Genomic DNA, 17705 nt, shown 5'->3' on the forward strand with positions numbered 1-17705 from the left:
CGCATCCTGGCAATGAATGTGTACATCATTCTGCAAACAACAGGCACAGAGATGCAAGATGGAACCTGTACAGGTGCTCCTTAAAGATGCAGGCACCCAAATTGCAGGTAAGATCTTTTTTAATAACGTCATCCGGAAGTGCTCTAGATTGTTTTTGGAGGAATTGTAGTGAGTTCCTGGGAATTGTAGTGAGTTCCTGGGAATTATAGTGAGTTCCTGGGAATTATAGTGAGTTCCTGGGTCTGCTAGAGAGTGTTGCTGCATCCTGATAGGGAGGACAGTGGATTTGGTGAGCTGCCCATTCGAAAGCTACAACGGGTATAAGTGCTGCAGTGTCAGCAGAACAGGGAGATGAAGCAGAAGCTATGGAGGAGGGAACCATGTCCTCTATTGCCTTGGAGCTGGACTATTCATGCTCCTTGATCATGACAGGAGACTGTCTGGAAGGTGAGACAGTACACTCAGCATCTCAATGTGCATGCCCATCAGCGCTTTGCTGAATGCTGCCTCCATCGAGCTCCTCATCTGAGCAGAACTCTTCTACAGCCTCCATTGAGCTGGCAAATGAGCCATTCTTTGCTTATCATGCCCTGTGAATGCCACGTGCAGGCCCCAACTCTAAACTACCCTCTAAGTTATGGGCACTGTTGGTATCCCCTGAGCTCGGAGCTGCGATTGTGTCAGATCAAGTGACATGGTATCTTCATCAGTGCTGGGCTCTCTCCGCATCCTGGAGCTGCAGTGGCTGGGCAGGGGGGCAGTACTAGGGCATCTGAAAGCAAAAAATCAAGAGGGGAAAGTTGATGTGAAAGAAGGTTGGGGGTTGGTGGTATGGAAAGCAAGAGGAGATGTCATGTGAAGTTGCAGTCACTGACCTTGACTATCTACCTACCACATTTCATGTGGCACTGTTGCAAGGTCCTTGGGTTCAGAATCTGGGAGTTGCCCACCCAACCACCTGCTCCGATTCCCTTCTGAGCATACTCATTCAGGGTTTTCTGATTCCTTGTGTAACCATGCAATTTCTCCTCCTGAACAGCACAAGTGCCTCCTGCGCGGTATCCGTCAGAACCCCCTCGCTAGTCTGGCGTTCAATTTTCCATCATTTAAATTCCACCAACATTATTCAGTGCAGATCCCATTTAGGAGAGACAGCCTGCCTTTAGAAAGAGTAGCTGGCTCCATCACGTGGTATGTGCAAAGCGCTGCTCAGCCCTCTGCTGAGCACATTGGCAGCTGAGAGTCTGAAGAACAATGAAACATCATGGAACCTGCATACAGTCATACAGATGAAATGGATGCACCAAATTTGCAAGTTTTGAATTGGAACTGGCATGGGTAGGTCACGAATCATGACTCCCATGCCGAAAAAGAGGACCACATGAATTTCTGGCCATTGGTATTCAACCCATGCTTTAGGTCAAGGAAGATACTTGATTTAACTCCTTCAAGTACCCCTAAAAGAAGCTGACAAGGGAGGGGGTCCTGCAGCTTTGAAAGCCTCAATGTCCAACGCAGTACAGTAGCTTCAAATCAAGCACGTGATGTAACAATGAATGTAGCTACTAGACAATGTCAGCATTGCAATGAGTGTTAGGTTACAAGGTCGGGTTCCAAAAGAGCGAGCAAGCTTTCTCCCTTCATAGGTTCCATTCTTCCTGCAAAGGTTGATTTGGGTAATGTGAGCTTAAGTATTGCAACCATCTACATGCAGACATTGGAATCAGTGATGGAGTTTGTGTGTGTAGACATGAAAAGCCAAAAGGTATTATAGATGGAGTATTCTGTTACAGTTAGACTAATTGCTTGTAATAGCTCCTGTGATTTTTATGTTATCTTCATGAAGGTAATGTTCATGATCCACAAAAAAATTCAATTAAAAGAAAGGGAGCTGCCCTCACATTGACTCTACTATATTATGTAGCCTGTTATTTCTGGTGGATGGAGAAAAGGCACCTCAAAGTTCTTCATATTAATTTGTCACCTAAATTTGCAAAAGACGTGTACAAAAAGGAGCATGTTGCTGAGTTTCTTCTGCTGTATTGATAAGACAGTGAGACAAGTGAGCATGATTGATTTGGTATTCCAGGCCTTTTGCATTGACATTTATGGGTCTATCTATCAAAAGCTAGCTGCTTCCCCGATGGCTAAATCGACTAAACCAACACGCAGTTGAGTCACACAGATACAGGAAGATCCAAAGCTCAATCCCCAGTCTGTATTAAGTTATCCATTCTCAGCCAGGGTAGTAGTTGTGGTGCTGGAATTGACCTCGTGCAGAACTCTGCATGGGGATTGTGCCCCAGCCCCCGTCCAGCACTGCCAACCCTACCTGCCTGCCTGCCCAGACCTCTCTTCACATTAAAATTGGCCCTTCTGCTTCCTGTCTATCAAACGACCTTCACTCCGCACCCGCTGCCTTTAACCCTCAGGCCTCTTTCGCGATATTCTACTAAATGTTTTCTGACAATTGTCTGCTTGTGTAAGTTATGATGCTAGACATTTTTCGTTTCTGCTGTGTTTCAGCTCGACTTGTGTCAGCCACTGTTACTGGTGACTCCTCTCAGTCTTCCTTTCAAAGCTTGTAAGCTGCAGGAAGTGCAGGATATAACAACTGTGTGGTTCTGCGTGTCAGCACGGTGTCAATTCCGTTAAAAAAAAATCTGCAAAAGTGAAACCTCGCTCCCCAATAAAATTACTGTTTTAATTCACAGTTGTATGTAAACACCATCTGCTTACCTTGGTTGGCCCATTCACACCTGCAGCAGCCTTCTCAGTTTTCCTCTTGGACTGTGTGATTTACTGCAATGTCTGATCCAGATTATTCAGGCTGAACGAAACAGCTCTGATCCTATTAAAGACTGGGCACCAGTGTTACAGCATTAGCAGACCACTTTTTGTTACACTAGAAGACCGTTATTTCATAGTGTGCGAAACTGTAGCCTCCCAGACAGCTCAGCCCTGCTTCTAGATTGTAGTGCGCAATTCATTCAAAAGCTGCAATATAAAAACAAGAGAAATCATCCCAGTGTCACGTCATCCTGTCCAGGACCATTTCCTCAACAGTAAAATGTCTTGTTCCCAATGTCCGTCCGCAGGTGGTTGCTGAAACAGTCCAGCTGTGACACTGGGTTTTGCTGAACTCTGCAGACCTGATCCCTCAATGCTTGTAACAGCCTTTCCTTTGCTCTCTATGGATTTATGCTCCACCTGTCACCTCTATGACAAGTCGGGTCCGGCAAAGGTTGAATGTGAGAGGCTGTCAGCCTCTCAGGACCAGTATCAGTTCCTGAGCTGAAGGGACTTACTGGCTTGATGTAAAGTGCCTTAGCGCCTCTTCCACACAGACTGCCAGCAAATGCGACTGTCAGGTTCCCCCATAGGAGAGGCAGAGAGAGAGAATGGGCAAGGAAGATGAACAAGAGGAATAAGCAATAAGGTGAGGCGCAACAAATTGCCAGGAAGGCAGTTTGTCTGCTTCGCTTGACATCCTGATAACATGGTTTAATCACATCCCTGACTTCATGTTTCTGTCACATCCAGGTGCTTTTGAATTTTCATGATAGAATAAAATCAGGGCAGCATGATGTCCATGACCGGCTATGATTGGAACAATATAAAGTATCCAATGACAGTTCTATGACACATCCCATGCCACCGATTAGGCACACACGAAACCCCAGAACTACTTTCATATTCAGATGAATTACACATGATAGAAGGTGAACTCTGCAAACTGTTTCTCTTCTTGCCTCTGTTGTTCTCTAATTCACACAAAAGCCAATGCTGGCTGACTATGAATTCATCATTTTTGTCGCACACTCAATTTTTATTATTACGTCAAATGCTCCTGAGTGATCTTTGGCTTTGTGATAGCATTCCTATCTCTGAGTCAGAAGGTTGTGGGTTAAGCCCCAGTGACCACCAAACCTAGGCAGAGACTCTAGGGCCGTACAAAGGGAGTGCTGTAGTATTGAAGGCACTGTGTTTCAGTCGAAATATAAAAGAGAGGGTCTGTCTACCCTCTCAGGCGGATGTAAAAGATCCCATTGCACTATAATGAAGAGCAGCAGGAGAATTATTCCCGATGTCCTGGCAAATATTTATTCCTCATTCAACATCACAAGAATTGATAACCTGGTCTTTAACACATTGCTGTTTGCGGGAGATTGCTGTGCCCAATTTGCCTGCTGTGTTTCCTACATTACAACAGCAACTACGCTTGAAAAGTACATGACTGTGAATCATTTTGCAATGTCCTGCGATCATGAAAGATGCTGTATAAATGCAAGGTATTTTTAAAAAATATAAACACATGCATTCTTTTGTTATGCAGGAATAGATTATTCACAATTCCTGAGAAGAAGGTGGCAGGAGGAGGAGGCAAAATTCACCATGTGAACTCACTCAGCTAATGCTGCAGGTGATGAAGGATAGCTCCTAGGTTTAATACTAAGTGCTGAGTCAAAGGTTAGAAACAGTTTCTCTTTTTTAAGGCTCACACCCTGAGGAGGTGCTTCCATGAGCCTGACAGGAAGGGTCAAATAGAATAAAGAGGGAGCTTTTATCTCCACAGAAGCCAAAAGGAAAGAAAAAATATTCTGCAGAGAGAGAGAGAGAGAGAGAAAGAGGGAATCAATAACAGAACCTTCAAATGTGACACTGCCAGACGAAAGTGCTCCAATCTGTCACAAACCCTATCATTCGCACTCACCAGTCCAAGGTACCTAATAAATTCTAGATGAGGAGTTTACAACTCATACTTTGCAATTCAAGAGGGTGAAGTACTGGAGATGCAGCATGGTACCTGACGTGGCATGGAGAGAAGGTGCCAGGTGCTGACAGTTAATCATTCAGGCAATGATCTGAGATATCCTACCATAAAAATATAAATGCTTCCACAGTGGCGAAACCATATGGAGGAACTGCAAAGAGTCTACAAAAATGAGTTGTCTTTGGCAGCACTATCAGAGAGAGCATCTCTACAACGCAGAGGTTCCTTGAGAGAAAATCAGCCCCAGGAATTTGTGTAAATCTCCCTCAGGGCACAGGGACTTCCTGGCATATTAATCAATGGGTATTTTGAGGAATGATCTCCTGGGGCTATATATAGACCCTAGTGATTGTGTAGCCGTTACAGGGTCGGGAACTGCTGTTGTGCTTCCTTACAAATCTGCTGTTCATCCCCCAATAAACTAAAACATAGAAAGGGGAATCTTCATGGAAAAAGAAACATTTCGCAGCAATCCCTTTAACATTAGGGAAGTTACCAAATAAGCAAATGTTTTGAGGGAGACTTCTAAAGGGAACTTCAAAATAAAAAGCAAAGACACAATTGCCAAAGGCGTATACAAAGCAAAGTGAAGAGCTTCCACCTGAAAACAGAACCAAATACAACAATTCACCTTTAAGATTTCAGTGTCAGCCTTCCTCATCTGATGTTCTACCTTACCCCTGTTTATAGGGCACAAGTTCTCAGCAGGTCCCGGTCTAAAGCCATTATTTGTGCAGCTGCAACTTGGCTTGAGTGAGGGCAGCTCATACTCTTCCTCAGAATGTAAACGAGGCGTAAAACTGATAATAAAAGCAAAATACTGTGGCTGCTGGAAATCGCAAATAAAAAACAGAGGGTTGCATTTTACCTCTACCACCGGGCATGTTTCCGGCAGTGGGGGGGTGGTGGGGGGGTGGTTGGGGAGGTGGGGGGGGCGGAGTACACACATGTAAAATAGGGTGGGTGCCAAAACTACCACCTTCCCAATTACCCCCGAGCTCACCCGCATAATACTGGGGGTAGGGGTGGGCACCAAAATTCGCAGCTTGCCTGCTATATTTAAATGAACAATTAAGGGTCAATTAGGCTTGTTGCCAAGCCTAATTAACCCTGATAATATGCTGTCCAAGCCATAAAACGTTGGTATGGGTAGCTGTGCAGCCTGATCTTTAGACTAAATTCTTCAAAGGGCAGGGAAGGAGGGAAGTTTCTATCTTCTGGGTTGGCCTTTGCCAATCAGAGGGGTGGTGGGAGGCGAATGCCAATGCCAACACCCCCCCATCCCAAGATAGAACTCCCCCTTTCTTCCTGCCCACCTGCAGCCTTAAACCCATTGCCCCACCTCCTATCCCCCTCTCTGACCTCCCGAAACCCTCCTTACCCAAACCCGGACTTATCTGGCTCTGGGATCCATTGGTCCGTCTTCCTCCTGCTTGCAGTCCCGGCAGCAACCACTAGTGTGTTTTTGATGCTGCTGGGACTGATGAGGGCGGGACAGAGGGTGGGACTTCCTCCCCAGCGAGAAGTGGAAGTCCCAAACTGGCCCTGTTAAGCCCGCCCGCAGTGCTTTGTGGCTGCAGGCGAGCCGGCCTGGAGTGGGTTGGCTCCATGCTGACTTTGTTTCCAGGGGTGGGGGTGCAATTGAGCCATTTGCAACCCCTGTAATATTTGGCCCAGAAAGTTCTGCAAATAGTCAGCAGGTCTGGCAGCATCTGTGGGGAGAAAAACAAAGATCACACTCCGAGTCAACACTTCGTCAGAGCTGGTTCCAGTTAATGAGTCTCACGGCTGGGTGCAATCCCAGAACTGGCCATTGCTCACAGTGGCACTGTTGGGGCTGAGGTGCTCCTGGCACTCCAATTGGCCGACAGCTGTTGGAGATGGGATGTCTGCCCTTACAGGGTCAGACGCCAAACGGCAGCTGATTAGATGCAAGACTGGCAGAAAATCTGGCTGGCGCTCCTCCAAAATGGCTGAGGCAGCGTTGTCCACTTCCACACCAGCTTTCCTGCCACACCACCTCAACAAAATCCTGGCCCATAACTACAGTGACTATAATGTTCAGGCAAAACTAATTAGTGCATTCACAAGGACACATCCTCTTTACCTTAAAGAGCTGCTGTGAGTAATGTCAAAGAAAATACTCTCAAACATGAACTCATTAACACTTTTCTGCATTGGTAAATGATTCTATAAAACAGTCAGCAGGTTAAGCAGCACCTGTGGAGGGAGACAAAGAGGTAACCACCCTGACATCAACGGTCAGGTGGAGAAGCAGAAAGCAGGGGCAGCAGAAAACAGCCAAAGAACACAGCGAGATCGAGGATGCAGACGTCCTGTCAAAAGTAACTGGGAAAACCAATGAAGGGAGACAATGGCCTGCATTTTCATGGAATGGAGGAGACTCCGTGCAGGTGTAGAAATTTCGGCTTAGATCCAATTCTGGGATTCCCAGCTCCATTCCCGGGATTTCCAATTTTCACCACTGCCTTTAAAGGGGGTGGGCTGCTGCAGGTCGCAAGCCCGCACCTTGCACTCCCAACCTGGCTGACTCCATACCTGGGATAGGCATGTCCTGGTCTTCTGCAATTTTGATGGAGTTGGGCCAGATTTTAAAGGACTCGTGGTTCACAGCACCTCAGAGACGTCATGAACCATAGTCTGGATGAGGAAATCTTTTGAAGGATAAGTTAAAAAGGTCTTGCCCACACCCCCATGCCAACCTCTGCCCCCGCCAACCCCTATGGTCCCTCATACCCACCATGCCAACCTCTGCCCTTACACCCACTCCCCCATGGCCCCTCATACCCTCCATGTCAAGCTATGGCAATTCTATGCCCACTCATCCACTATACATTGTATAGAACCTATGAACCCTATAGTGATAGTAGGTTGTGTTAAAAAAGCTTTGAAGAAAAAGTCATTCATTCATAACTTTTCACTTTCTTGAAAAAAACTCCTTTCACTACAGCATAATAAAAGTGCCAATGATCCGGACCCTTTAAAGTATCAGTGGCAGGAACTACAAGCATTTGAACCCACTATCTTGTGTAAGTAAGTACTGTGCAATTGACAGAATAGCTCAGAGAGCCAGGGCTGTCAACCAAACAAATTTTTCCATGGGGCACATCTGTTTCATCACTCTAATGGGGCTCTAATCTCTCAGCCAGATTTGAGGGGGGTGGTAGTGACAGGCTACAGAATGAGGCTTAGAGTTGGGGGGTGGGGGATGGAGGTTGGACTTGATCCTGATCATGGGAGGGGAGAAAAAGAGCAGCCATCTGGTGTGGGTGTGCCATGGTTTGGGGGGGGAAGAGTTTCAGCTATTGTAAGAGTTAGAGGTAGGATGCGATTGGTAGGCTTCTTTCAGGAGCAGGGAACACTAGTCCTGCCCCTCCTGGGCAACAAGAAGTGCTGTAATTCTCAGCTCATGTCTGCACGGCTTTCCCAAGCCCTGGAAAAACACAGCAACTTTTAAATTTAATCAGGTTCTCAATTGCACTGTGGAAGTCTAATTTAAATATGGTAATGAGGTTCCCACTTCTCCCAGGTGGGACATTGACATATTTTGGTACTTGCCACTGTAAAAATGGTGGCAGGCATGGTGAAGGTCTCTTTCTAGGGTTTAACCTCCCCCTTGACCACCTCTTATTCATCAGGTGGGGGATTGGGTAATATTGAGGCCAATATTTCAGATTGTGACCTTTCATCAGAGCTCTGCGTGATCTGAAGAGCTTCAATGCTTGCTTCCAACTGGTCTAATTGCTGTGATAGGTTCCAGCCTCACCATTTAAAAAATTGGATTGGTTGATGCTGAAAATCTCCAATCCCTGGGGGTCAGTGGAGGGAGGGGGTATGATGTTTCCCATGAAATTTTAGAAAACTGACTCGAGACATTCATTGATAACATGAATAAGTCCTGATTTTTCAACTCAAAACTATTTGGTAGATCAGAAGAGACCATAACACAGGCCATTTCAAATCAGAATTGCAACTCCAAAGTGAAAGAAAACTTGGTGCGATTGGGACCTGTACATGTCCCCTGAAAAGGTGGTGACTGTTGTCCAGTGATAAAGCGCTTCAGTAATGAATTAAGCCACCACAATCAGTAGAAAAAAATTGGAGACCTTCTTAAAACAGGCCCAGGATATTTTATCTACAAATGTGGCAGAGTGGACCTTTTTGAATTGGTGTATTTTTCTGAAGGAACATCTTTGAAAAGTCCACCTAAGTTATATTATGGACCTGGTAGCTATGAGGACATCAAAGATTAATAGCCTATTGGTGCACATATGGCAGAATTTTATGGCCCCTCCCACCAGCGGGATCTTCCAGTCAATAAAGTTTTGAATGACTCGCCATATTTTCTGGCTCCGCCCCCACCACGATTGGGCTGTAAAATTTGGCCCATGGTGTTGGAACAACAGACCATCAAGAGGAGATATTGTTGCCCTCCCAGCTCCACAGGCCAAGTTCCAGTCACAACAAACTTAAGTGGATGGTCATTTTTTTTTTGCCTGCCTTTACAGGTCAAAAATGTAGTTTTGACATTGCTGAGATTTACAGAATTTCTTTTGGCTTCAGGAATGATCTAGCAAGAAACAAAGTTACAAATGCAACCTTTGACCAACTACATTCGCACCATTATGTCTGTGGTGCTTGGAACCAGGTTCGCTAAATCAAAAAGAGAAAGTCTAGCATTTATATAGAACATTTCACAACCTCAGGATTTCACTAAGTTCCTCACAGCTAATGAGTACATTTTTTAAGTGCTGTCATGGTTGCAATGTAGGAAACATGACAGATCATTTGCATACACAAAGCTCTCACAAACGGCTATGTGATAATGTCTAGATCATCTTATTTTGTGATGTTGAGTGAGGGATAACTATTGACCAGGACATTTGCAATCATTTATATCATGTTCAATGGTTTGATTGATCTGTGTTTGATTATGTTAGTCAGTTCTCTGATCTATGCACACTGTGCTGGATTGCTTAAGCATGTGGGTAGAGCTAGAGAGCTAAGAAAATGTAGAAGTTTTCAGAAAGACTTGAGGCTCTATGCAGAGACCATGTGTGCCTGTAGAAAATCCTATAAGTTCTGAGATATTTTTAAGTACTGTAAATAAATCTATTGTAGACTTGGAACGAGTGTTATCCCTGCATTGCTCTGAGATAATTTAGACATCTAAGATATACACAAAACTGGCGAATAGATAACAAAAGTGACAATGTGGATGGTTGAGAAGAGTTTAACTTTACCAGATCCAGAAACATTTCTTTCATCACCGGGAGATCCTCCAATGTTGTGGAACCAATGGGTTTTGGGGATCACGACCTACTTGCTCACTATAAGGATGGATAGTCCAGATGCAACGATGATCTGCAAGAAGGCGATGCTTGTACATTGCCTTAGAGCAGAAAGCCAGTAAATATTCAAACATCTCACAGAAGATACATCTTACATTTACTATGGCAGTAAGTGCTCTCAAAAAATAGTTCAGACCAAAGAAGAGTATGATGATCGAATGATATACATTCCATCAGAGATCCCAGGGAAACAGTGAGTCAATTAAACATTATTTGGCAGCATTGCATCAATTGGCTTCTACATGTAAATTTGGTATACTAACCAATGAACTAATTTGTGACCAATTAATTTAAAACACTTCAATTCCACGAATTAGGTAATGTCTCCTCATGAAGGATGATGATTTAACCTTGGAAAACTCCATGATCTTGGCAGTACAAATTGAATTTGTCATGTTAGATTCAAAAAAGTTACAAAATTGTGCAGACACAGCTTTTCCAACCAGCTCAAGTGCAGTGGTTAGTGACAAGGAGATGTCAGCAACCTCATCAACTCCATCATGATCAGATACCTTTAAAACGGTACCCAAATTGTGGAATGTCCCCAAATGGCAAATCTTGGCCATTAGGTCATTGTTAGGAGCGCTCAGTTCAAATCTTGGGCATCTCAGTGTCACTTCTCATTGATGTTGGCGCAAGAGTATCTATATTGAGTGACAAACTCTACCATCAGTATTTTTCACAATTCTCTCACTCCTGCAACAAACAATCTTCAAGCTTACGATGACTCTATCATTCCAGTTTCAGAAATGATTACAGTTTTGGTCCGCTACAAAAATGTCACCCTAGACAGGTCTACCTTCCATGTAGCCAAAGGCCGAAACCTAATGGGAGTAAACCTTTCCAATAGGCTTGGATTCAAACTTGAAGACCCCACCAGAGCACATACTAACTTGATTGATGACACAGACTACACACGCCTGTATCCTTCATTATTTACTGGGTTTGGGGAGATTAAGGGGTGCTGCCACACTGCTCATGTTGACACATCAATACAACCAGTTTCTCAAAATTTAAGACAATTACTGTTTGCAATCCGTGCTGAAGTGTCACATGCACTGAAAGGACTAGAAGCAGATGGTATTGTTGAGCAAATCTACTTATTGCTGTGGATATCAAATCTAGTCGATGCACGACAAAAAAATGATGAACTTAGACTGTGCATCAACAAAGGTCAACAAAGCTATCACTCCAGACAAGTCTCTACTTCCTACAGTACAAGAACTGTCAGCATCATTTCATGACCCCACCGTCTTCACAACATTTGATATGCAATGGAAACAGTGGCATGAAATTTATGGTAGCGATTTCTGACCATTTGCTATGTCGGTCATAAACAACAAACAGAAAACGTTGAGTCCTAAGGGCTGCTTGCACTTCTCCAAATATATGTAATTGGAGCTGTTGCCATGATTTTGTTAGCCATGGGGTGGGTTGTAGGGGTGCAGCATACAGTTTAACAGATTTTTTATACAGTTTCTAACAAACTCTTCTATGCAGCAACCTATTGCCAGGCACCAGACTGCTTCACAGGATCACTATTTCATCTTATCAACACCCAGATGTCCTTCATGGGAAAGATGAAATATATGTTGCTATACGCTTTTAGGATAACTGCTCGAGTTCCAAGTGCAAAGTAGTCATCACCAAACAACGTTCTTCCTCTATTTAACAAGGTCACTCAGTTTTTAGGTACTGACTTACTTTCTGCAGTATGCTGTCTATTGCCGATTCTGCCTTCAACCCGTTGCCGCAGGCTTGTGCTCCATCTAATTTTTCACCATCCCTGAGCTGCCTACCAGTGCTCAAGATGCGAAGACAGCTAACCAATTACATTTAAATGAATTCTGACCATCAATATAGTGTGAACTTCGCACGAATGACATTGGGTGGCCATTGTAACCATTCCACCCACTATCCACACAACATACCCCAAAGACCAAAATCAGGGCAGTACTTTCAAAGCAAAGGTGCTAACCAAGACTCAGTTGGTTGTGCTCTTGTCTCTGACAAGGTTGTTCAACTCCCAATCCAGGATTTAAGCAAAAAAATCAAGGCTGACACTCCCGTGCAGTACTGAGTGAGTCCTGCACTGTCAGAGGTGCCATCTTTTGGATGTAACATTTTAAACCGAGGTTCTATCAATCCTCTCAGGTGGACATGAAAGATGCCAGTGCACTGACCAGATAATCTTTCACCTGTTGTTAATTGAGGATGAATATTGGCCTGCACCCCAAGGATAGCTCTCCTGCAACAGATTGTTTATTGAGCAGGGTTTGCCAGAGACTATCACCACAGACAATGGACCACAGTTTGTTTATAGTCAGTTGACGGAGTTCCTAGCAAGTTATGGAATTTATCACCATCTGACATTGTGATACGACACATGGTGACGTTGAACGATTTAACGGGGTGATAAAGGACAGTCTGAGAGTTGGTATGTCAGAGGGGAAAACATTCAAAGAATCCATTCACATTCTACCTCCACATTCTCTGACCGGAAAGACAGCAGCCGAACTTATGATAGGTTGTAATTTCCATATGCCACTGACCATTCTTAAGCCATCACCACCAGTTAATGATCATGTCAGACAGTCACTTGGAAGTACAGAACTTGAGTAGTGCTGAAAAAAGAGACATGTTGGCTCCCCGGTGTATTTATGGCAGCAGTTTGACCAATCAGAGCCCACTTGCCAATCAATCAGCATCCCTTTTCTCATGCAATATAATTTGTTGTTCCCTTTGAAATTTGGCATTCTTGCTTCTGTCATCGAGTGCGAGACAAAAAGCTTCGGCAATGTGTCTCTTCTTTCTGCAGTAATCGAGACATGAGAGCAAAACCAGACGAAATCACAAAGCATCAAAGTAAAGCGAAAATATACTTTGACAAATGAGGAGGTGCAAGGGGAGCACAATTTTAGGTTGGAATTGGGTTCAAATCAAAAGGCCAAATCGTGCCTACAAACTTGCATCATTGGTATCAGGTTCAAAGCTGATCCAGCGGTTGCTCAGTGCCAATGTTTATCGGTTAGATGACAATAGCAAGTGGAACGGAAGGTGTTTGACAGTGAGCAGATCAGGATATTTTGAAGGCAGTGATTCTGAAGATACATTTCCTTTTCCTATGAGTAAAGTTGATCATCCACCTCATCAAGTTAATCACATAGAACCACAGCATCAGATTCATAGATTTAATTGCAGATCGAAGAGACCTCCATAGCTCAAAGGTTATTTCTGTACTTAGAGAAAACAGACAAGTTGAACTCTAAGAAATCATGTGATGTAAATGTCTGTTGTTTAGAATGATTTAATTGAAAATAATGTATTTATTTAAAAGGGGGGGAGTTGTGGTGTTCAATGATTTGATTGATCTGTATTTGATTATGCTAGTCAGTTCTCTGACCTATGTACACTGAGCTGGATGTGTAAGCTTGTGGGTGGTGCTAGAGAGCTAAGAAAAGAAGTTTCCAGGAAGGCCTGAGGATCTGAATAGATACCACGTGTGTCTGTAGAAAACCCCATAAGTTCTGAGATACTTGTGAGTATTGTAAATAAATCTGTTGTAGATTTGAAACTAGTGATATCTCTGCATTGCTCTGAGATAATTTAGGCATCTAAGATACACAGCAATACACGACACCGTGCTCTTCTTCAAAATAGTGCAATAGAGTAATTTACATTGTCTTTGTCTTTGAAAACAGATATAACCTCAGTTTAATTTCTTTTCTGAAGGACATCATTCCCTCAATACTGCACTGGAACCTAGGTTTTATGGAGTCCCACTCCAGAAACCCACAAACTTGTGACCCAGGCAAGAGTGCTACCAACCGAGCCACGGTTAACACTAGCGTGAAACCTGCAGCTTCACTCTTCTTTGGAAGCAGTGTCCACTAGAAACAATTTCAAAATTGAAACAAGATACACAACTTAGGTTCCAGCAGAATATAAAACAACTGGGTGTAACAAACCAGAAGTAATTGGAGGTCAGCTGTAAATCTTATTAAAGAGTTGTTTGAGCATTTTTCTTTCTTTCTTGGAATATGAGTGTTTCTGGCAAAGCCCGTTGTTATTGCCTTGTTGCCCTGAGATGGCAGTAGTGAGCAACTTTCTTGAGCCACTGCAGTCCATGTGATGAATGTGCTCCCACATCACTGTTAGATGGGGAGCTCTAGGATTTTGAGCCAGTGATGATTTGACAAAGAGCTCCCGTGTAAAATTTTTGTAATCTTATCACAGTGTTGAATTAGCAGATTACTTGCTGACTGGAAGTATTGGAGCCCATAGGCTGATTCAGTACAAAATGTAATTACGTTCAGAGTATTGGAACAGGAAAATGCCATTCACTCCATCTAGAGGACTCAAATCCTGTCCTCTTTCAGGATTTGTATCATTTTAGTGTTAAAAAAAAATCATTTACTTCTGACACCCATGTCATTTTACACTGCTGAATGAAGAATTTATCCAATTTCCACTTGAATACATTATTGATTCTATATTTCTTGTTCCAGCCGGCAGCATGTTCCATAAATCAATATTTCACAGGCTATGTTTAATTTCTGGCTTATTCAATTTAGAATCACATCCTCAGATTTTCTACAAAATCCTCTCTTGATGCACACTATAGATTTCTTCATTATTTTTAATAAAACTTGAATCACGTTCCTCTTAATCACCTTTTTTTTCACTCCTTTAAGAATAAATTTAGCCTCCCTACTGTATTTCCATAACTTAGTGATCTAAAAGCTGGAGTCATCATTAGCAGCCTTCTGGAAATTCTTTCTGTCTATGTGTCCTTTCTTATGTAGGATGCCCTGACATTGAAGTCCTTTGCATTGTCAGAGTGACAGCAACAAAAGCTTGGAGGTATGTTTATAGGATTCACTAGTAACCCAATCGTTTATTTGCCCTTGCAACTGCTGACTAATCCCAAGATGTTATTTCAATCTTTAGTCCTCCCAATTTCTCCTTGACGTTACTGTAGTTCTCAACACATGACACTCATCCACAGCTTCTTTTCTGTGGTTCACCTTAGTTTTTAAAAAATTCTTTCATGAGATGTGGACCTTGTAGGCATGGCCAATATTTGTTGGCCATCCAAATTACTCTTGAGAAGGCGGTGGTGAGCCATCTTCTTGGGCCACTGCAGTCCATCTGATTCAGCTTTTTTGTAGTTGTTTGGTACAATTGAATGGCTTACTAGGCAATTTGAAAGAACAGTTAAGTGTCAACACAATGCTGTGGATCTGGAGTCACATGTCAGTCAGACCATGTAAGGATGGCAGATTTCCTTCCCTAAAGGACATTAGTGAATCAGGTGAATTTTCACGGCAATTGAGAGTAGTTTCATGGTCATTATTACCGAAGCTAGCTTTATAATCATGATTTATTAATTAATTGAATTTATTAATATAAATTCCACCAGCTGCTGTTGTAGGATTTGAACCTGTGTCTCCAGAGCATTAGTCTGGGCCTCTGGATTATTAGTCTAGTAACATTAGAACTACATCATCGTTTTCATACAGATAGGCCCTAACAAGGCCAGAACAACTCCAGCAATGGCTGTTACTGCAGCTCCCACATGATCATTGGCAGAGAGCTTTAAGTCTCTATCCTTGGCTATACCATATTTAAAGAAAGATACATTTGCATTGGAGGCAGTAAAGTGAAGGTTCAGTAAATTAGTCTCTGGGGCGAGGGGTTGCCTATGATGAGAGGCTGAGCAAATTAGGCTTATATTCTCTGCAGTTTAGAAGAATGAGAGGTGATCCCATTGAAGGTACTGAAGGGGCTTGATAGGGTAGATGCTGAGAGATTGTTTTTGGTGGGCGGGAAATATAAAAAAACGGGGGCACATTCTCAGGGTAAGAGGCCGATAATTTAGCACTAAGATGAGGAGAAATTTCTTTACTCAAAGGGCTGTGAATCTTTGGAATTCTCTACTCCAGAGGATGCTCCATCGTTGAACACATTTAAGACTGAGATAGACACATTTTTGGTTTCTCAGGGAATTAAGAAATATGGGGAGCGAGCGGGAAAGTGGAACTGAAGCCGAAGATCAGCCATGATCACATTGAATGGCAGAGCAAGCCCGATGGACCCTATGCAGTATTCCTGCTTTTATTTCTTGTGTTCTGTTGTTGGCTGCCTATCTTGCATCAGCCTTCCTCCCTCCAATTGTCCTTGGGTCTCGGCCAAAGCCTTCAATGGGAACCTTAAATCCAATTTTTGTGGCCTTTCAACTCCTCTCAGATCCCAAGGATTCCCCAGCCTGGCACAGGCAGGCTGACTTTAAGAATTGCCATGGCAACAAGCCATTGACCAAGGCAGAAAAATGGGTCAGGGCAAGGTTGATGGGGCAGCATAAGAATTCTTATTTTTTATTCTTTGATGGGATGTGGTCATCACGGCCAAGGCCAGCATTTGTTGTCGATCCCTAATTGCCCTTGAACTGAGTGACAATTAATCAACCACATCAATCTGGCTCTGGAGTCACATGTCGACCAGATTAGTGAAGCACAGTAGACTTCCTTCCCTAAAAGACATTAGTGCTTACCGATGCACCGAGGTCAACACTGGCAGGATGGCGGCTCCCATGAAGACCTTGGTCCAGGACATTGGTCTTGCACTGCTGCATAGGTGGAAGTCCATCGCTGACGCCATAGTTGGGCGCCAACAGTGTCAATGTGAGTGGGGTGTGGGGAGCTTAATCTCACTCCAACGTCCCCTTCTCCTCAAGGAGTCAGCCAGGGCCATTGGACACCCATAGGGAGGAGGAGCAACAGCTCGACACCCCAGAGCCATCCATCCAGGTGACTCTGGGAATGTCCAGACGTTCCAAATCCCCACTTCCTGTGACTCCCGCAGCACCAGTTCCACAGGCCAAGGTGGGTGCAACTGGCCCACAGCAGGACATCTAAAGCAGCCGGGGCCCTCCAGGTCTTGGTCCTCCAAAGGATGTCCACCAAGATCAACATAGACAGGGTGTCACAGTCAGCAGGCTGTCTCCACCTCTGCTGTGGATGTCCGGCGAACACCAAGACATAGTGGCAGGGTTAGGAAGGTTAAGAAAATGTAGTTGCATAGCATAGGCATGGATGTTAATCACTTGTACATAATGTTCACTATTGTAAATAAATTCCTAAGAATGTCTCATTGTCTATGGCTCCTTGTTCTGATGAGCTGTGTTTCAGGTGTGAAACCTTGGTTACTGCCCAAGATAAAGGCAGGTGTCTCAGTCCAGGGCCTCTTCCCTGTGCAGTGTGTAACCTTCTGAGCAAAGTCCAGTTTCACAGCCACTGGACAGATTAGTGATGCCTGCACCCCGATGCTGCTTATCATTGCTGCCAAACTGTCATGGGCAGGCGTCACAGAGTTTCATCATTCTCTCTGTGTGCTCTCAGCACCTTTGAGGTGGGGCTGGCCCCCCATCTCTTCACTATCTGTGTCCGGTGACGCTGTGCTCCTGAAGTGGGCAGGTGCTGAGGGCTGACAAAGGATCAGGTGCATTTAAAGTTTCACGCCTGTGTCTCCATGATATGACCCTGATCACAGAGCGCAAG

The 17705-nt window shown here is 43.9% G+C and overlaps 1 protein-coding gene across 5 annotated transcripts in view; it reads right to left on the reverse strand.

Annotated features, from left to right (window-relative positions):
* The window catches only part of chrm3b (cholinergic receptor, muscarinic 3b), a 1038143-nt gene that overhangs the window by 582790 nt on the left and 437648 nt on the right, over positions 1 to 17705 (reverse strand). For 4 of the 5 annotated variants that reach the window (XM_078557272.1, XM_078557275.1, XM_078557268.1 and 1 more), the window contains one exon: positions 2740 to 2997. The exons of the other annotated variant lie outside the window; for it this stretch is intronic. The gene's annotated coding sequence lies outside the window, so the exon portion shown is untranslated. The remainder of the gene's footprint in view (positions 1 to 2739; positions 2998 to 17705) is intronic. 5 annotated transcript variants of the gene reach the window in all.

This window comes from Cetorhinus maximus, chromosome 14 (genome assembly GCF_964194155.1).
Source record: "Cetorhinus maximus chromosome 14, sCetMax3.hap1.1, whole genome shotgun sequence".
Classification (NCBI taxonomy): domain Eukaryota; kingdom Metazoa; phylum Chordata; class Chondrichthyes; order Lamniformes; family Cetorhinidae; genus Cetorhinus; species Cetorhinus maximus.